General features: G+C 34.3%; 1 long non-coding RNA gene across 1 annotated transcript; it reads left to right on the top strand.

The window, feature by feature from the left end:
• The first annotated feature begins 1,099 nt into the window (after positions 1-1,099).
• LOC128548382 (uncharacterized) lies at positions 1,100-4,942 on the top strand. The gene is made up of 4 exons (XR_008366995.1): positions 1,100-1,455; positions 2,549-2,686; positions 3,502-3,669; positions 4,169-4,942. It is a non-coding gene; the product is annotated as an uncharacterized LOC128548382 (long non-coding RNA).
• The last annotated feature ends 17,938 nt before the right edge of the window (positions 4,943-22,880 follow it).

Below are 22,880 nucleotides of genomic sequence, written 5' to 3'. Positions count from 1 at the left end.
TAAAACTAACACAAAAACAAAACCAAGATGGCGGTTTTATTGGTACTGTTTTTGCTAGTCTCGGGATACCTTTGATTACATCCCTTCTTAGTGGACAAGGTATACAGATTGATTCTCAACGAAGACCTTACAGACGAATTCCTATTGTAAATAAAACCATTTATAAACAAACCAATTTCTAACTTTGAAATTGAACAATGGGTAAAACAATTGAAAATTAAAAACTTTAGGGGTGTATTTAGTAGAAATAATTTACCAAAAACAAAAGGACCAAAGGTCGAATGTGGAATAATCAATTTAGATGATTCTGTTGGGCCTGGAACACATTAGGTTTGTTATGTAAATGAAATATACTTTGACCCATTCGGTTTACCACCACCAAAAGAAGTAATAAATTACATCCCGGATGTAAAATACAATAACATACAATATCAAGACAAAACAAGTGTATTATGCGGTTACTATTGTTTATTTTTCATTAAAATGTTACAAAACGACATAAAAATATATGATTTATTGTATAAAATACTAAAAGTTAACAATGTAAAACAAAATGAACAAACAATCATTTCTTATTTTACACATAACTAACACCGCTAGAGATCTTCAGCCATGCGTATGATTATATAGCAATCCTACGGTTGAGTGATTCTAACAACATGAACATATCATAACATTCAGTCATGTGTGTGATTGTGGTACAATCCTACGGTTGAATGATTCTAACAACATGAGAGTATTATGATATTCAACCATGCGTATGATTGTATAAGAATCCTACGGTTGAATGATTCTAACAACATGAGAGTATTATGATATTCAACCATGCGTATGATTGTATAACAATCCTACGGTTGAATGACTTTGGACATTCTCTTCTTGAAGTCTTTCAATTGTTGTTATTCTGATATATTTTGTTTTAAACTTTCGTTGTCTTTATAAAGTCTTGCATTTTTACGTTGTAATTTGTCTGGCTAATAATATCTTTGTAGAATTCTTGAATACCCTAAAATAAACAAAATAACTTTTAAAAGATCATCTCAACTCACTTATTCTACAACGTATAGATAATATCGTCGTCTTTGAAAATCGGTCCAGATGCGGCATGACGTAATATCGAGAAACGACGTTTAAAGTTGCGCCAAGTTTACGCGCGCAGCTTTTTTACACATGTTTTAATTAGCAAAAGTTTGACCGTTAAAGTACGACTGCTTGTTACATGATTGATGACAGCCTACTACAGAAAGAATATTTAGACATCAGACCTGTAAAAAAATAGTGGTATTACACCTGAGGCAAAATATTTCGTTGAAAATCAGTTGTTTCCCCTTCGCTATGTTTCCGGTTTCGGATTTTAACAGTAAAACAGGGAAGCATGTGAAGTTTACTTTTGTTTAACTACCTTTTGTTCAACGATGAAGGGATCTGAGACTTGTAATACTGTTTACTGATTTGGTAAGTACCGTTTAAAAACACTTGTTAATAAAGTTCTCTAATATATTTGAAACTTTCACTGAAATAAGTCAGATTTTTTTACCCGGAAGTGAATCCAAAACATACCGCGGGAAATTTATGAAATTTATCTTGTGGCCACTAAACACAGATGATTTCACTATGCCTGTGTATTTAATATAAAATGGCCAGTTGGGTTATCACAAAGATTATTGAGGCAGGCAGCTTCTTACTCGAGGTGACCAGGATTCATCAAATTAGTTCATTGTCCATAGTAAGCATTATTATGGAAAATACAATATACATGTAGCAATGATAATTAATAAATTTGATGCAGACTTATAGATGCCTGCCACTGTCACGTCATTTCTCGAAAAAGTCCCCTCTCAAGTAGTAGCCAAGGTATTTTGAAAGGAAATATGCAGATGTCCGGTAACCGGATGCCTACCCTGCATTCTAGCTGTCCGGCAACAATACGACTAGCCTCTCCGCGAATGTTTTTCTAGCTGTTCGGCGATCTTTTTATATATGAATACTATAAGGAAATAAATTTATTGTATCATTTTTAGCATAGGTTTGAATATTCACTTGCAAGGCGTATACAATATTTTGAAATTGATTACCGGACACCTTGAAAACCCCTATAGGATAGAAATTTGGATAGGCTAGGCGAGCTGTTACCGGTTGGCTAGAACACCGGCTAGGTTTCTGGTTACCGGATGTCTAGAAACTTCCATTTATAAAATGGTAACTGTTTTTGCTGTGGGTCTCATAAGTCATGTTATTTCTGTCTGATGACTACTCTCTTTTTCTATTATTGTTGATTCAGAATGTTTTGTAACAGGATGATTTTTTTTTTTTTGGATAGTGGGAATTTATGCCATATAATGAAAATCTTTTTAATTTTGATATTTTTGAGCCTTGCTGTGTGTAAAACAATTTATGATCCTGTAAAAAATAGATTCATAGTATAATAACTTTTATAGTATTTTGTGGTAAGTTAATGAAACCTTTCACAATCACATTATTAATTTAGTATTCATGAAATTTTTGATTTTAGTGATGTTTACAGCACATGTAATGTATCTTCTTTCAGATGATATTCCTTGTTCCTTTGATGGTTCATTCCACTATACAGCTGGTTTATATACCCTACAATAGCCAGGGAATTGGTCTGTTTACTTTAAGATCCCAAGAAAATGTAACATATTTTGGATGTGCTTTGAGGAATCAGGTAAGTAACATGCAGCTAATGGCTCTTATTAAAATTTTAATGCAATATATTATTTATTTATACCTCTGTCTAGGTTTTGTTGGAGTCAATTCAAAATAAGTCTACTTCTGCACTAATGATTTGTACAATGTATGTACTATGACTATTAAATGGCTTAAACTGACAAAACTGGCATTATTGAGATTTAATTTCAACAATTTGGTTTTGAGGAGGATCAGTTGGTGTAAATAAAATCTGGAAAGTAGATCCCTCGGAAGCACCGAGAACAAGGCAAACAGTGAAAATTGCAGACTCGGTTTGATTGAGTCTGTTCATGAGCAGTAATGGAAAATGCAACACTGCCCACGCCCCCTAGCACCGGCTTAAGCAGTATTCAATCTTCAAATCTCAATGAGTTGAAATCAATGATCCCGAAGGACCAGAAAATATAACAACACTGAAGTCTTCATTACATTGGCTATTAGCCTGAGAAAAGTCTGTGGCACTCAATAAGTACATGGATGATTTGAATGCTTAACACAACGTGTACATGTGTATATGTTGATATCTCATTAACTTGTAGAATATAGTTCTAAATAATAGGAATTGTAATTTAGTATTCAAAGTAAATCAATTAATTGTAATTTAGTTTAATTGTAATGTGATTATTTTCAAATTTAATTAACCCATTCTTGACTTAGACATTGTGATGTGATTGAGTTTTTTACCAGTTTTATTGTACCAAGAATATAGATTAGAATGAAGACTGTAAAGGTTCCTGAGATACATGAAGATAACAGATACTTTTACCAAAGACTTTCAAATCTTTTTTTCAGGAATGCAAGTGTTTCCTCTTGTTTATGAAGCAACTCAGTTGGTTAAGGGACAGACAATTTGTGAGCATGGTACATCACTACCTGTATTGGTATTCCGTTTTGACAATGTTGCTAGCTAGAATAGAAATAACATCTTGCTGTGGTACAGTCTGTGGAGACTTTTACTAGGTAACAACCATTTTTGATAGCTGTTAAAACAGTGTATACTTTTAACCCTTAGGCTACATGCGGCAGCTATGTCTGTCTTTGCAACCAATGCAGATCAAGATCAACCTGCACATCTGTGCAGTCTGATCATGATCTGCAGTGTTTGATACTTTGCAAAATTTCTATGAGAACCCCCTATAAGCTATAAATGGTACTGTCTCAATTTAAAGATGGAGTAGTCAATTTTACAGATTTAGCAGGTTAAGGGTTAACCCAATAAATGCAAAAAATGTTTTTTAGAACATCCTATTTGCAGTAATCAAAATCTACAAACGAAGTAAGAGTACATTTTATATACTGACAGCACGCTGTTGTCAGTCTGTTTATTAATATTTCAGAGCATTGGTTGTAAGAAATTAAAGAATCATCTATTATCAAATAGTGATAACCCTGCTTTTATTAAATAAAGAGACTCCTAGGTTAATTATTTAAAATAATATGTTTTACTTATTTGTTACAGGATATCACAGATCGATTGAATATTCAACAATGATCACAGACCATGCAAAGCTTGAATCTGACTTGCACTTTTGAATTTAGAAGAATCTGTGGAGGAGGGTGAATGCTGAGACCTTTAATAATACATGATATTGCTGACACAGTGTGTCAGTCATCAAAGAAAGGCCATAACACCGCACAGTTGGTCAACAATGATTTAAATCCTGTCACATTCTACCAGTGGAGAAATATCTTATCACAATATTTTAAACTTTTGAAGAAGATAACCAAGTATTACCACTTTATCATGTCTGCAGAAACACCTGGATTGTTAGTGTTAAAAGTGACAGTCCAATTAACTTACCAAAATCTACCCCCCCTTGCCAAACGAATATTATTGATCGCGGCCGATGAGGCCGCGATCATATTGAATAGGACAAGTATTTGCACGCTGGGGAAAATATTTCATGATGGACCTGTCAATTCTTTACTTATGGGTGAAACAGGTCTCATAAGCGTAAATACGACTAGCTTCTACTGATTATAAAAACATACCGTACGATTTGTTGTGAATTAACTGTTGTTGTACTTTTAGTAGTTCAACCGCCACCCTTGTTTAAGAGCAACATTTAAAAAACACGTTTTTTTCATCCTCAAGTAATAAGTAAGTAGACTCGCCCAGTTTAATCAATCTAGACGCATAATCTAACTATACGAGCGTCTATTTCACCCGATTTACATTCGGAACATTTTCACGCGTTTCGGGCTTTATCGTATGTTTAACATGGGATTTTTGAGCCGTCCAAAGATGTTGGAAATGTTTGTCTCATTGTTTATTCTTTTTACTAAAACTGTTACTGCTTTCATTGTTTACCACTTTTTTTTCCACCCTTGCCCGAAAAAACAGTAATGAGTTTGTACACTGTTCAGACAACTGTGCTCTGTTGAAATTTAACCAAACACAAGTTTACCTGCATAAACAGAAAGCATGATATGTCGCCATGCGCGGATCAAGGGGGGGGGGGGGGTACCGGGGGTCCGGACCCCCGCTGGAAAATCTTTAAAAAAGGAAAGAAGACAAGAAGGAAAGAAAATGTTTTTCGAAAAAGGCAACACTAGGACTGCATGTAAAGTATATGCGGCTGCTGCTACATACGACCCCAACATAATTCATATTATTTATCTAAAAGAAACTAAGAATTTTACCTTCAAGAAAGCTTGATTTTATCATTTTCCCAAATTTAACAAGTTAGTCCATAAAACTGTCCCAGAATGCAAAAAATGAAGTGCTGAATTTCAAAATGTCCAGTGTGGGGGGGGGGGGGGGGGGGGGGGGGGGGCGGCAGGGGATCGGCCCCACTCTGGGAAAATTGGCTGTGTCCGTGCATGGTCACTATACCTGTCCACTACTGGACATTACGGTAAACGCTTCTTTCCTGCACAAATGACAATTTTGCAACTTCTGTCCGGTTTGTACAAATTTCTGGCCGCGATAAACCATTTGACTTGTTGACATGGAATGTCACAAGCCTGACAATGGTACCTGTATGAACTCATAAGAGAATAGTATTTGTCTGAAAAGTCAAAGGATTCTGTTTGTCCCAAACCACTTCAACTGAAAACTGAAATTGTGGTTGGCGAGGATTTTTCTGAGAACTGAAAAAAGGAAGTGAATGTAAAAGATAGAAATTGTTGTTGAATCCAAACGTTTTAATACACAACACTTTAGCCTGTTTTGCTGTTCATATAGATGTGTTTAGCTGTTAAGGTTAAACATCAAGTAAAGGTTGTAGTTTCAGTTACCTACATTAAAGTATTGGCTGGAAATAAATATTTACTTTTCATCAGAGTTTGTAGCAGTGTAACCTTCATCAAAAGTTAAGCTGTTGTGTTAATTATTAAAATATTTTTAGAAAAAGGAATTTAGTATGTATGTTGCCATGGTAACATAATTCAAATTATGTTTCATTGAAATTATGGATTTGTATTTCAATAAGGGATCTACAGTCTATAATGTAATGGTAAAAGAATGTTTACTTTATTGTATTGTCAGTTATAACTAACCAGTGAAAAAACAGATTATGAGGAAAGGGATGACTGAAATGTTTATTCTTACATAACTACTTTTGTTACAGAACATGGCTGTTTTAAAGTTTTTTATGTGAAATTTTCAGATTTCTTTCCTGAATACTTATACTTTCAAATATTTAACTTATTAGAAATACTTTTTTAAAATAAGCTCTTGCTTTTAAGTATTATTGTAGGAAAAGGGAATTTAAAACATATGTCGCCATGGTAACACAATTTTCCTAGAAAATATGGGAAAAATTTAATTAGCTGTATTTTCTAGTATTCTACTTTAAAATAAGCATAAACAATAAAAAAAAATCAATAGTAATATATGTTTCATTTATTTCAAAATATTATTTATTACCAGCAGGTAAAAGGCAAGTTATGAAGAAACAATGACAGAAATGTCTTACTCTTATAGTTATTACTCATGTTACAAACACTGTCATAAAACAAAACATTTTAATTTTTTAACATGAAATTTTGAGATAATATTTTTGAATACATACTTTATAATATTCAAGTTATCTGAAACACTTTTCCAAATTTAGCTCTTTTTAAAGTACTATTGTAGAAAACAGAATCAAATGCATATGTTGCCATGGTAACATAATTTAATAATGTTTTTATAGAAAATGTGAAGGACTTTAGCCAGCTAGATCTTTGCACTTTAAGTAAATATCTAAATATTCTTTGTAAAAGAAGATTCATTTATTTAAAAATAGCCAGTGATTACCAGTAAGTGAAAAAAACAAGTGAAAATACAAACTGAAAAAACAACGACTGAAATAGTTTATTCTTGTGGTTATTACCCATGTTAAGAGATCTGTCATAAAACCAAACATTTTGTATCGTTTCACATATAATTTTCAAATTTTACTTTCGAATACATATACTTCATAATATTCAACTTACAAGAAATATTATTTTAAATTAAGCTTTTATTTTAAGTACTCTTGTAGAAAAAGCAATTTTTTGCATATGTTGCTATGGTAACGCAATTTGAATAATGGTTTCATAGAAAATATGAAAGATTTAAATTAGCTGTATTTTTCTGTTTTAAGAAAGCATCATAAAATTTCATAGTAATAGAAGGTTCTTTTTTTTCCAAGTTTGAAAGTAATCATTTATTATCAGCATGTAAAAGACAAAAAATGAAGAAACAATGACAAATCTATCTTATTCCGTTATGGTTATTTCCCATGTTACAAAAACTGTCATAAAACCAAACATTTTTAATATTTTCATGGGAAATTTTCAGTTTATTTTTGTAAATATATTTGCCTTAAAATATTTTACTTTTTAAAATCCTTATTTCAAGCTAACATGTTTTTCTTAAAGTTTTATCATAGAAAAGGGATTTTTATATATTTGTTGCCATGGTAACACAATTTTAGAAATATTTTTATAGAAATTGTTGTAGATTTTAATTGATTATCATTTTGTGTATTAAGAAGGGATCTTACTTATATCATGCAATTGTAACAAAAGATAAATTTATTTCAGAATTGTTAGCCATTACCAGTATGTGAGAAATAAACTAGAAAGAAAGGATAACTGAAATGTACTGTTTTTATTTTTAATATCTATGTTACGAAATATGTCATAAAATTGACAATTTTGAAGATTTTCTTCTGAAATTTTCAGGATTTATTTCTGAATGAATATACTTTCTAAATATGCAATTTGCAAAAACCTGAAAATGTCAAAATTCCTCATCTGGACCCATTTTCTCAGTCATGGTCACATATATTGTTTACACTGGTAAATAGTTAAACATATAATTATTTTTCTAAAGTTTGTTAAAAGATAAAATTAAAGATAATAAAATAAAATTTACATTTTAGTTGTTTAAATTCCACTTTATCCGTTATAAAACTTAACAGTAAAAAATGTTCTAGTGTATTGATTAACTAGTCGTAACCGGCTGATGCAATATAGTGAAATACTCTAATGGAAACCCAATACAGATCAGCTCACGCGGAAAACCCATTCTACTCGATCCTCGGAGGATGGCCAAAACGGGTACCAAGGCTCCGACTCGAAGTTTCTTCGAGTCAGCCATTTTCCGTCAAGGAATTTCGCTATCTGACTCCGAGGATTTATGCGAAGTCACTCGAAGGAAATCCTCGAAGTGACTCGAGCTGAAATCCAATTAGCGGAATACACAACTACATTTGTATATTGGTTTCTTTTGTTTCCGAATCACTTGACGAAATTCCTTCGAGTGACTCCGAGACGAATAATTAATTACCTATACAAATTTAAATGAGCCTTCGAGTAACTTCGAGGACAGATTTCAGATTACTTGGAGCAGGATGATTATATTTTACATAGTGCTACGCGAAATAACACAATATTTGTAAATAAAAATAATACTGAATTGTAAATAAAAATAAAACTGAAGTATTTTTATCTTACTTTAAGATAAACCAAATTTTTCTGTTTACTAATGATATTTTATTTCTTTTTGAGTGGATGCGGCAGTAGTATTTTTATCTTATATATAATTCCTTCCAACTGAATAAAAGAAAGACCACTTTCATGATAAAATTAATCATTTCTCCTATAATTTTTATTACTTAATAAAAGTCACTTTTCTTTCACGGCCATTATCTTAACGTTTATCTAGTATCATACAGTTTCTAATTTAGACCATTTTACATCAATTTATTTTTAAATTTAATTTGCACTGTCAGAAACTATTTCAATATTATATTTAAATCACTATTCTTTAACGGCAGTTATTTGAATTTCTGTTAACTTTTAATTTACTTTTCTAGCGGGTGTAATTTTAAAGTGTATCTAGTTATAAAGTATTCATATTTTAGTGCATTTTTATGACTTTATTTCTAAATTATATTCGCAAAGTCAAAAATTATTTCTATATCACCATACAACAAAGCAGTTTCCTTTACCGGCGCTCATTTGGAAATTTGTTTAATTATATATGATTAATAGTTTATTCCGTTCTACATACATTTACTTCTAAATCTAATTCGCATGTATTTCAATATCATACTAAACAATTTACTTATTAATTTACTTTTAGCGGGTGTTATTTTAAAGTTTATCTAGTATAAATTATTTTTAATTAAGTGCATCAATTATAAATAATAGCACGACTTTTTCCCTAAATTTAATTCGCAAAGTCAGAAATTATTTAAATATCAAAATTTAACAAATCACTTTCCTTTAACGGCGGTGATTTCAAAGTTTGTTTAATGTCGTGTGATTGATAATTTAGTTTATTATAAATAAATATACTTCTTAATCTAATTCGCATGGTCAGAAACTATTTAAATATCAAAATTTACAACAGTTTCATACATTCAAATAAAAAAAAGAAAGAACAAAAAAAAATAAGCTATTTATGTAAAAACAATCCTTAAGTAAGGAAATGCTGCCTCGAAGTTTCCTCAAATCATCTCGCGGCACTCGAAATGACCGATTTATTGTTTATTACAGACTCGGAGTAGCGCGGAGTGGCCATAAAATACCGGAAATCATTAAAGCGTTACCTGTGTATTTGGACTCGGAGTTCCGTCAAGTAATTTCTCGGAGTGACTCGACGAAATTCCGCTAAAGTAATAAAACTATAACAGTCGGTACTCCGAGTCAGAATTAGGCAGTACACGGAGAATTCCTCGCTATGCAAGATTTTTCCTTCGAGGAAAAACGGAAAGTGGGTTTTCCGCGGGAGCTGATCTGTATCTGTTTACACCGTAAAGTCAATATCGGCTTTAAACCGGAGGCTAAAACTATTTTGTAAATTGTTTTTCAGTCCGGGTGTAAAGTTTTTGTTAAGGTTTTTTAAGATTTTTTGAAAGCTAAATATATATTTTCTCAGTACTTTATCAAGCCAGAGGTTTTCGTAGTAATTTGTTAAAACCTGTGGGTTTTTTTTGAATTGGACAAACCGAAAGTTTTTTTAATTTGCCGGTATTGGTCAGTTTGGGCCAAGGGCAAGGGATCAAAATGAGGTCAAATGCGCCAGTTTCGGTATTTTCTAAACTACCGATAATAGCAAAACTCAACTTCAAAATATATTACATGTAAGTAACATAACGGCAATGTGTTAAAAGAATACATTGACCGGTTCACAGCGTATACGAAAACCCGTCTTAAACAAGTATATTCACCGAGTTGCTGTTGGCAAAAACTTTGTTTGAACACAAATTTCATGGGATTTCTTTTGCTTTTTGTTTCATTTATAGAGTTTTTCTTTTGGTATCTGATATCTTGTTAATTTGTTTACCCTTGCTTCTGGTTTTCAGTCTGTTGGCATATAAATGAGATTTTCGAGTTTAACCACTGTGATGGACTTGTTTTTATGTTAGATTTGTCCTTGCCTTACTGAATATTGTTTTATTTTCCTTTCGAACTATAACTATATAATTAAATCTAAAATAAGGATGAAAGAAAATTCATAATCATAAACGTTTCACTATTTATTAAGGTTTCAATAAATTGTGTGGTTTAATTTTACAATGTCAATATCAAGTAATAAATCATAATATATTTAATATATTCCTTTTAATTTGTAAATCAATTTAACTCCAAAGTTATCTTTTCTTCACCTCTAATCCATTGTAATGTCCTCAAACGTCTACCTTTTAGAGCTTTTATAGCACATGTAATTAAGCACACGTTTTCTTTGTGAATTCTAAATTATATAATACAACATGAAATCACATGACTACTCCTCATAAACCTTACATAATACAATATTTAAGAGTATACAAAAATAGGTAGGAGCAAATTAATATCAGCTCCTTAGAACACATGTTTGACCTACATTTATTAGGAGTTACTTTACTTTAAATATCAAAACATAATATTTTAGAAAATAATGAATTCATTAAATCTAAACAATACTCATGATTTCACGACAACCACACGTACTTCATTCAGGTATTACAATTTGTAAAACATTATGATAAAATAGAATGTCAAAATGTCTTATGGGTACTTAAAAAATCCTTAAATTCACACTAGAAGTAGTAGTCATTTCCTCGAAAAATAGGTTACAAAGAAGATTCGTTAGTTTCGAATTTCAAGTACATTTACAGTCATTTTCTCAGTCTAGGAATATTTGTAATATATATAATATATAAACGATAACTTATTGATACAGATATAAATTTTGTGTAATGCACACTACTGATTCATGCATAGGTATGCCCTCTACTTATTCTCCGATTTGAATTCCAAAATAAGTCAAAATACATTCAAAACTGTATATATGATATTGAAGATAAGTCTTTTATCTTTATCATGCCAACTTTTTGTTTCGATATCCTAAACAGTCATTGTGACATTTCAAAATGTTTCCACCATGTGTGTAACCTAATTCCTGGCTGCCACTTTCCTATTTCATCGTGCTATTTGTGTTATTCGGGTCGCTTATGTCATTCAAGCAGTAGCAAGTGGTTTTCTACAGTGCAGTTCAACTAGTCAGGTCGATATCATAAGAAAACCAGCAGGTCCAAACTATATCATGTTGTTGCAATTAAAAACGTTATATTTATCAATACACAATACAAAAATTCTGCCATTAAATCAGTTTGGTTACAGGGGTTAGACTTTTAGGTCCATTAGATGATGCTACATACAAAACATGAAAACAAATTGTAAAGGACTAAATACAGGCTGATACAGAAAAGTCTTCTTTAAGAATAGAAACATTAAGTTTAGTTTTTTACATCTTAATTTCGTCGCACATACAGAATAAAGCCAAAATTGAGACTAAAGTTCTTTTATTCCCTACTCAATGCATTAGTGGAACAGACGTTATGAACTGCACTATTAGGATGTTTCCAGGTATGGAAATTTTTACACTTCCGACAAAATTAAATCAGCAGAATTGGCAATGACCTTAGGATGAAACTGTCAGAAATTTTGGAAATGAAAATTTGGATATCTTAAAAATAATTGCATTATATTTGGTAAACAGGTACACGTTTTCCTATGAAAGGCATTTAATAAATGTGGTTTAAAGGAAAACTACATGCTTTTTACGCATTTTGTCTACTGTGTTTACAAAATACCATGTGCCTATTATGTTTGCACAATTTTGTGACGTCAGAACTCTCGCGTGCACATGAAAAATGCACGAAGATATAAGAAGGCACGGAGATATAGGAATTGGGGATACATTTTAAATCCTATTGAAGTTTACAGTACTATACCGTTTTGAGATTGCCGCTGAACATGGAAAGTAAGCAATTTCGTTGAATTTATAACCCCCGACTAATAGATTGTAAATGGGAACAATATGTATTATTGAAATATATTTACTTCTAATATATAATCAAATTTTGTACAAAAGGACCGTTCAATGGTTTCTTGGTTGCAACATTTTATAAAATCATAAGGGAAAAGTCTGCCCTATCATGATGTAACCTAATTTTTGGGAAAATGACTACTTCTTCTGCTTTTTTTGAAGGGTTATCAATGGATTACACTGTTTTGTTGGATTAGTGAATGTAAAACAATTAAAAGGCATTATATCTCCCTAAACTGAAGAAATCCTGCATACACCACCAACCACCAGTGGTTTGTATATTTCTTAAATTTTATGGTGATCCGATAATGGATTACTTTTTCATGTGAGAAATTATGTTAACCGGAACATACATTGAAATGATTTTCTTAATTTTGAATCCTCTTTAAGACAAAATCGGTTTAAAGGAAATCTGTGACTATGAGTTTCCAACATTTTTTGTGCTTACAGAGAATTGCTCTTATAGGGCAATAATGTTATCAGCACCATCGCCCTCTAGTGATCTGTCTTTGTAACGTTTCATTAGTATTCCAAATAGGTTACTAAAAAATTCCTTTTTTATCAAATTAAGGGTTAAAATTCTGCATTAACTGGGTCAATGGGGTTAATAAATATTTGAGCAAAGGTCATGTGCTAACTGACTATAAAATGAGGTCTTGCGATTTTAGTTTGAATACTGTGTGAATTATAAACATTTTTATTTTTATTAACAAATCAAGTGGAAAACTCTACTAGTACTCATAACGGCTTAACTATTATGAAGCTTATATGTTTTCGAACTAATTTGAAAATAAAAGTACGGTTATATCATTTTTTTATCAGAAATATTTATTCACATTTTTATAACAATATTTGGCAGGACGTCAGTCCTACCTTTTTAAAGCCTTTTAGTGTAAATGCACTTCGCTCACATACAATATCACGAAAGAATATTATAATTCATCTAATCTAGAATATATTTCTTTTCATATCTTGTTAGAAAGTTCATTTGGACCTCTGTGTTTTGAACTATTGTTAATGGCAATGTATATCAGATGAAAGATGCAATGTACACAGATAAATGAAACATCTGAACTATTAAGAAATAAAAAGATTTAAATAGAGAAAGGACAGACTAATCTTGCCAGACCTAGTTTTACTGTCTAAAAATATGTGATTTACACATTCAAAAATATGACTTACATTTTATGTTTCAGAATACATGTATGCCAATATACTGCCCTGATGGAATGTTAATGACCCCAACCGGTTGCAAATATTTTATACGTCGCTGGTACAAACCATCTTTCAACATCAGATTCAAGTTATGGTCGACATTTGAAAATAAATTGCCTGCTCAAACTCTTGACGCGCTTACACCCGATGAACGCAAGAATCCGTTACTTTGGATGAAAATACCTTGTAGAGAAATACAGGTAGATATTATTGAAGTGTATTCTGAAATAGTGAAAGACGGTCGAGAGGCAATTGCATCGTTTATAGTTCGTCTATAATGGCCGCCAATTTTAATTTGCCACGCCAATATGTGGCAAAAACAGCAAGTATCTTCGTTGTACAGTGCAGTCTTAAATAATTCTTTCGCAAAGGTAAAGTGACTTCAAGTTCGTCATGCCACGCATACTTTCAATTGAGTTTATGACCACGGCACAACAAAAGCAGCGCAGTGTCAACATTAAAAAACTTAACTCCCATGGGAAATGATATTTCCCAATAGATGCCGGGGTCTTTCCCCGGGGAAATATATATTGTTTCTTGACATGATTAATCAGGTTATCTTTTAAGACTTTATTTGTACGACTAGGTAGCATCATAACAGACTTTGGAAAAGAGTTATTGTTCAGTTTAGCTCAATTATACAGAGTGTGTTCCTCATGGGAAACCGTTCCCATAGTTTGGCATGGAGGACAATCCTATGGGAATAATTCTATGGGAAAGATTTCCGAGGGATGGAAGACTTTGAAATAAGTTCCCATGGTGAAATATTTCCGACGGGAATGAGATTCGGTGGGAATATATTTGATATAATATATGAGTGCATTGGTATAAGTTCCAGAAATATGATTAAGGAAACGCGAAAATTCTAAACTGAATAATTACATTTAAGATAGGAAGTGGTCGATACTAGCGTTTTAAAAGTGGCTACAAATTGGAATTCTAACACGATCTGTGGATTTATTTCATGTTAAACAAAGAAGGCAGAGGAAAACCAGAATTAATACTACAATTGTTCTGCCGTCACAATTACTCTACGTCTATGGCGTCACACACGGCCCATCGCGGGCGGCGCTGAAAAGAAAAACCGATTATTGACGTGAAATATTAATGAATGTCGTCGTAAGGTGTACTTAAAAATCTTGGGGAGGTTTTTGGGGGTGAACGGTGTTAGATCGGAAATAATATACTCATTCAGTATTTTTCACCGGGCCTCACCGTGACCGAGGTGGGTTAATGGTCGCTGACTTCAAATCATTTCCCCTTTGCATCGCTGTTGGGGGCGCGTTCGGTCGAGCATCACTCGGGGCAGGGTTGAATTGTCTTCATGTGAGGGAAGCCTATCCAGGCGGCCTTACGGGAATGGGTTGGGAGTTATACCACAGGTGCCCGTTCGGATGAAATAATGCACGGAGGGACCTGGGGTCTTCCCACCATTTAAGCTGAAAGTCGCCATCGACGCTACATGTGTCGGTTTTGGCGACGTTTACAATCCAAGCCAAAAAAATTCTTTCACACTTAATTTAAATGAGCCACAAATTACATCTAAACCCACACTGCTGTGCTTGGAGTTACTATCATAGCGAAACCCTATTAATGCCGCGGACCGATGGGGTTATCTTTGCGGCCAGTGTAACTTCTCATGAGTCAAACTTTGCCACATTCCGGTGCAGTTATCCTGATCTGGCACTGTTCGCCATTCAGTCGCGTTATCCTTTTGTAAGTAAACCCGTTTTTTGAGACAGGTTATCATTTGTGACTGTCCAAAACTGAAGATGGGAAGTCAGTGCAGATAGAAATTTCAGCAGCGGTGTAAGGGTGCTAAGATAGAGTTAAGTATTCTCGTCTCGTTACGTTCTAATGTCAAAACAATCTGAAAAAATGAAAAAAACAAACCTAGCTTTAATCTAATGTCCGAAGTGAAACAAGAGCCGGGGTCATTAATCGTTCGGTCTCATGACGCTACTTGACTCAAATAGCTCCTGTAATAGCTAGCTGCGATGGTACTAGATTGGTTTTCTAATCACAGTTTCATGGCTGCATAGTTTTGCATATAACCTCTGTTTGTGGGCGTGTGTAGCATACAATCTAAAAACACGTGTTGCATGAAAACTACAAAAAAAAAACTGACAAAGGCTGTTATGAAGGTATCAGGCTCCTTCACACGAGAACTCATGTTGCAAGGGATTATTGTGCTCGCTCGTAGTGGCCCGAGTCTAGCGCACGGGGTGACACAGGGTGTGCTAAACAGCACCGTCGCGATTTCGAGAGACAAAACCCCGAGCTATGCTTGTTTGCTGTCATTATTCACATATGAAATAGACTCAAGTGTAATTTACGCAGGATGGTGTACTGAATTAAGTCTAAAAAGATATTGCCTAATTAAAATCTTCTATTTATAAATAGGTGTGTGAAGTTTTATATGAAACATACTTGATTTCGTTCAACCCCCCCAAAAGACTACGTCTGTAGTGTGCGGTCAGTTTGTTTGTTTTCGTTTTGTATCTCGAAATAAACACAGGAATACATTTTTTGGAGATTACATATTATTTAGCCGCAATAAAGAACCAATGTATCCAAATATCGAGGTTTCACACAATCTGTCTTGAGTTCTTAAATACTTATAAGAAATGAAGCTCAACAAATTGGCCGAGTTTTAGTTAGGCACGACAAAATGCGATGCAGGGGTAATCTGCTTGTTAGGATCCTGGTTGAACTGTAGTGTTTTTTTGTACACATTTTTAAGGCAGGGGCGTGTCATTTTTACATAATGCAGCAGAGGGAGAGCGATAAAAGGAGGAACGGGTTTCGTATAAAAAATCCCGGGGGGGAGGGGTTTGGAACTCCGACTGTCGAGATATAGTTTTCGTATAAAAACAACCAAAAGGTATAGAATATCCGGGCGTTGGGAAAGGGACCCATGAACGGACGGCGTTCCTTGCGAATATTGAATGAAAAGTCCAGTGTGTTAAAGACTAGACCATTCTTTAGGGACCAGTGTTATCTGGTGCCGATGTAACCGTAATTTCTTGAGTCATCTGTAGTAGCAGAACGTTGGGTTGGCCGCAGTGGTGTGCTACCCACCGTCCTGTGGGCTCGTTTAATTATTTGCGATTTACTTGTGACAAGCGAAAGTGTTCATGTAGAGTTCCACAGGAACATGCCTGAAAAAGAGCTGTGACACATACAGACGGGCGGACAGTAGTGATGCTTCATGAGTTCCTTTCAAGAGACGCCGATTCATACCGTATTACCTAGGCATTAATTTTTACATAGCGCGATGTCGTCTCACCATAAGTTAAGCTTGTCTATAGTGACGATATGCCTTTTCGACGCATAGCGCTTATCTCGCAAAGTAAGCTCTATTAAGCACGACTTGACGCAGTAGCGACACATATCAGTCTATGCGCTGTGGTCACTGCGGGTCCTTACTCACTTCACATAAGAAACCGCACAGCACAACCGCACGTGCCACTGTCCTATGAACTACGTCTATACTCAACTTATTATTTTATGAGACTTAAAACCATTATACTAAATATATCAAACATTACGCAGAGAAGAAAAAAAAAAAAACAAACAAAAAACATTTTATGAGAACACATTTGTTATTTACGAGCGATACTATATCAGTTTTTAAATTCTTGCCATTCTGTCCTTTTTAATGTGTTTTCTATTCTGTCTTTTTTGCTATTTGCCACAAGAAAGTTCTTATTTCTATGATCGTAACGGTATATAAAATTGATTACCATAAAAGAAGACACTAGGTACGCTCGCGAGGTATTAATTTTAAAGAAATTAATAGAAACCACGTTTTTTGCTTATAAACGGTTAATATCTTATAAAATGCCTTAGGACTTGAGGGCATATATGCATTTTACTGACAAATAGATGTACGATGGTGAAAACGTGATGCGGTAAGATGATGAAAACGCGATGGTTTAGCGATGATGAAAACGCGCGTATTATATACACAGTCACCATGTGTATACCGCACCACCGCGATTTCGATCATCATGGCCAGCGCCATCGGCCCATTTTGTACACCGTTCATCATCTGTCATCGCCGCCACGAGTTTCGTAATCGACTATCGTGAATTCGCCGGTTAGTCGTTTTTGGTTTTAGTAGTTAGATAAAAGTCCGATGTGCCAAGACGGAACACCAGTCTTTAGTAAAATCAATTTATTTAGTCCGATTCACTTTTCCATACAAAAGGTTCATTGTTAGATTTACACGCACGCCTAGGTGAATCACGATAAATATGTTGTACTTTGAGCACTTTAGTGTTCGGGATATTTATAGTAACCAATTTCACGCTGCGTTACTGCATTGCGATGTTTTAAATTGATGGCTATTTTTTCATTATCAAAGATTTTTCTAACTGTGATTTGCACCCTTTGCCAGCCAAAAAGTCTAAATTAAATGATCGCAGTGGTTTTAATGTTATTTACTTTGTTTTAAACATAATAGCTATGGACGAGCGCTAGTGTATGCAATTTTCCCGGAGATTTTACTCGACACAACATCGTCCGTTTTTATAAAACAATTTATTGTAATTCTTATTTAAGTCGTAATAAATATCTTTAGATGAAAATGCCCGGGCCCTGAATTGGGCTATATTTGTCTACCTTACGATGCGCGCGTGTAGTTTGGAAGCAATAAAATCGCATGAATATAAAAGTGTACGACGCGCTTTCCTGTGAGTGACACCTTTAAATCGTTCGCGATATAATCTTTAGGTATAAATTTACCTGTTTAACCTGGTGCATGATTGACAGTTTAGATTATACGTGGCGATGTTCGGGGCGGTAAATTTTGGTGACTTTAAGATGGAACCAATCCAAGTTAAAGGGGGGCTATAGTTTAGCTAACATAAATTATTTGTACACATAAAAGACACCAACAATCGGACATGCTTAAACTTGTCAAGTTGGCGCAAGTGCGCAGTAGGTAAGAGTAAACGTAGCATGCAACTTATAGGTGTGTACGGTGTGGGTTCGAATCCCGGGAAAAGAAGCAGACGTCAAGGCCACTTCAGTTTTCTTGATCAAGTGTCCAACTTTTTTTTCACGAAAGACGGTTTATGAATTCGTTGATGATTCAATGACCGAATACAGAAAGAGACCACTGCCAGCGAAATATGCGGATAACCTTGTTTATTGTGACTGTAGTTTTCTGATATGAAAATAAATTTTAGGAGAGACAAAAACCAGTAACAGAAGGGCCTTAGTTGTTTTGGGTTTTTTTAAGCGCCGTTTTAACAGTTATTTCAGTCATGACTGCTGACAGTAATCATAGCCAGTTGTTCTGGGATCCTGTCCAGTAAAATCCTGTTCTCAGCAAGTAGGTAACCCGACCAACTTCCCAAACATGAATTAGCAGAGGTGGAGGACGATGATTTCAGACACAATGTTCTTTGCTTATTAAATCGTCACGAGAACATACGCCCGCCGGAGGATGGAGCTCGCGACCCCGCGATCACTAGACAACGCTCTCCCTACTGAGCTAAGCGGGTGGGGGGGGTTTTTCCCCCCCCCAATGGGAAAATGAAGAAAGAAACTAATTCAAAACAGTAAATATTGAAAGTCTCGGCAATTAAAAAATGATACGTACTTTTGATTAATTAACAATGTATTGATCATAATACAATAAAAGAAATTCTGTCGGGTTGAAACCCACGTTTAGCTGCGTGCACTGTGACATTGTCAGTGCTCAGGGGAAATCGCACTTACAAAATACGATGTGCAGTCTCTGATCGCACTCTGGACAATTGTATGTTACATTAAATACCTTTTAAGGCTTATTGTTTACGTTACAATCATCAGCCGAGATTATCAGAAAACCATGATCCACCTTAGTTAATGAAGTCTGGTCCAACCGGTCATTTCTGAAGTCAAAGTATATCTTTGAATTTTCTTCTGTCATACCTGTAGTCGTTCTGCTTGTTTACGACCACAGTCACTCCTATCGGATTTACTACTTGTTATCCTTGTTTTGTTTATTCATTTTATTTGTTTACGCTGCGCTGCGTAGTTTATGACTGTTTTCCCTTCAAAACTCATCGAACGTAGGCCCCAGCGAAATTTGGATTTGAGACCACGCGTCGGTGCTGGATTGATTCCAAAGAATTAGATTCATATTATATGAATTAAAAGGGGGCCTTCTAACGTTCAAAGCCCGGTGTTAATTTTGGAACATGTCTCGGATTTTTGGCTGGAGTTATTTTTGTTATTGTAGATGTTGTGGACAAATGTGAGTAAGCCACCCCCTAATATATGCCTTAAATTGTCAAGCAATAACTCCTGAAAACTTATGAGAGGCTATAATTTATGAAATCTTTCGGCATGCCAGCCCGGTTATCTCGCCGCGCAGACCTTTGCACTTAACTTACTGACACCTAAGCGTCACAACGCGCACAGTCAATGAACTACATCTACACACCCTAATTCTTATTTAGTTAACAGATGCAACTTTTGACAAAATCATTGTTGTTGTTAAAAACACCATATAAAAAGCATCAACGTCCGATTGGTGACAGTTACACAGGTTATTTATAGATTAAACGCCTGACGCGTATACTGCATAAATTGAGGTCACGCATCGACTAAATATGCCTGGAATCTATAGGTGGGTCGTAACTTGATGGAATTTACGGATACGTTTTACGTTAGTTGTGTTGAGATGCTGTCATTTGTAATTTTGTAATGTTTGTCAGATGTGCATTTTAGCACGTCCCCATTACTGCCCAAAGTCCTATATTAATGTTATAATCGGTATGAATTACTTGGTACCTATTGTATAAAAAAGAATTTACGATCGCGCTGTATGAAATTTGCGGTTGATTTATCCGAAAGATTCGACGTTTCTCGGTGTGATATTGCTGTATTTTAATGTTCTTATTTTTACTGGAACAAATGATCGATCGATTAGCTATACGGTGTTCTTTCACCGCTACTGAAAAAGATTTCAAGACTAATCTATGTAGTATAAATGTTCTTACACGCGAATCGCTGTGTACCAGTCGCTAAATAACGAGTAAAATCTGTGACTTTAGAATTTAAGTTCACAGGTTTGTTTACATTGTGTGTAGACGTCTGTATGTTTCCGGATCATTTTTGTCCCCATCACTACTGATTTTCCTATAGGTGGCGTCTTTCTCGTGCATGCGTTAGCGGTCCGGGCGTTGGTTTATGCCGCCAATGAGTACCCTACTACCATAGTAATATTAACTTCTGGGCGCTAACTTAAATAACATAGACCTGTAATGTGATATTTACTTTATCATGGGATTGATTTTCTTCTGTCTTTTACTGTTAAATATCTTTAAATTGTTCAAAATTTTGTTAAGTTAAGATGGTAAATTTAGATCCAAAGTTTGATAACCAGGTTTATCCTGTGTTGGCCTATGTACTGTACAGGTTTTATATCTTTGTTGGCCCTTTTACTTGTACCTGTTATTGTCCAATGTATTGACATGTTTACCAAACAATGAGACACTGGTTTTATTAATTCTGTTCGAGCGGTATATAGATACATGAAAGGCCACGGGGAACATGTTTGACAGGGTCAATTAAATGCGAACAATACGTCGGTCGGGCATGTTGTTGATGTCAACATATGTCACTAATGTTATATACATTTTGATATACAAAATGCTGCCTAACTTTATTTAAAATAATTTTACTATCTGTTTTGAGTTTTATTTTTTTGTTTTTTTTTGTTTTTACTACATAGGCCTATACATGTTAATTGTGTACAAATAGGGGTTAAAATAGTTAAACTAGTTAAAAATTTGATCACACTCAGAGGTCCGTCCTTGTGCCCCGACAAAACGAAACCCAAAGAGCTACGAGTTTATTTATGAATAGGTTTTTTATTGTTGCCCTAAAGTTTTAAATTTTGACTAATAAAAATTCAATTGCAGAAAACAATAATGTAGTAAAAAAAGCGTGATTCATCATTGCGCGAAATGAAAAGTGGTGCGAGTGTACATGCTCTAATTTTCAAAATTGCAGTCAAAAATTAGTCTTGAAAGGCTTAAAGTACGTTTTGTTGTTCTATTTCTTTTTTTTTGAGATTAATTTAGTTTAAAATTTTTAAGTGAGATAGTGTACAGTAAAGGTGTTAAGCTTTATTAAAAATAAATATAAGGAAGTACGGTGTATAACACTATATACATTTCTTTAAAAACTAAAAAATAGTAAAAATATAGTAATAATAAAAACCTCTTTCGGACTTTTCAGGTTAGCTCTCTTATAGATCAGTCTGTAAGGTACTATGTTTAATATGGTGACTAGATAAGTCGAACAAAAATGTACCGGGATCACGAATAAGTTGCCGGATGTTTACACCAGTCATCATTTTATAGCGATGTGCAGTTAATGCATATAGTTTCTTAAGCACCATCGAAACTTAAAAAATGGTACCACTTTATGGAGTACGCGGATTGGTGTTATTTCTATATGTTTTCTTCAGATTAAAAATTGAAAAGGTGTTTGTGGCATAAACAGTGTTTAGTTATGATATTAACAGGCGTCGTCGAGTTTATTGCGAAGATATTTTGTTGCGCTGAGGGCCCGGGTTCGATTCCCGTGCATTTACTGACGACGCCATATTTTTATGAAAATAAATTTGATTAAGTGATTGTTTTACTGCTGATAAATGCCAGAAATGAAAAAGATACTTTGTCGGCCTTGTCAATATAGGGAGGAGATGATTAGTCGCTGAAGTCATTTAATAATAAGTCGGCGGCGTTTTCTGATTAACATTTTTCTCTTGATTTTATCTTCTAAGTTAATTATTTAAAGAAGTGTAGACACAAAAATTACACTGGAATCGCATTTAAAATTCAAAGCCATATAGCCAGTATAACGTACTTACACCAGCAGGCCGATATGGCAGATAAGATCAAGCCGTGCAGCTAAGTAGAGAGCACACCTTATTTTTCAAATACAACATGATCACAACGACCGCATGCGCGCCATAGGGTGAGTACACTTTGAATGTTTTGACGGGATATTGTCGCGGTGTATCTCACGCGGGCCCGGCCTGATCGAATGAAACGCATTTTGAAAAAATGCGACGACAAGGGTTCGTTGTTTGTTTTGATTTTTCTTACGGTTTACCACTCTCTACCGACAATGTCTTCTAAATGATTTTACGAAT

Source organism: Mercenaria mercenaria, chromosome 14 (genome assembly GCF_021730395.1).
Source record: "Mercenaria mercenaria strain notata chromosome 14, MADL_Memer_1, whole genome shotgun sequence".
NCBI lineage: Eukaryota > Metazoa > Mollusca > Bivalvia > Venerida > Veneridae > Mercenaria > Mercenaria mercenaria.
Note: the sequence above shows the minus strand (reverse complement) of the source record. Positions and strands in the feature narration are given on the sequence as shown.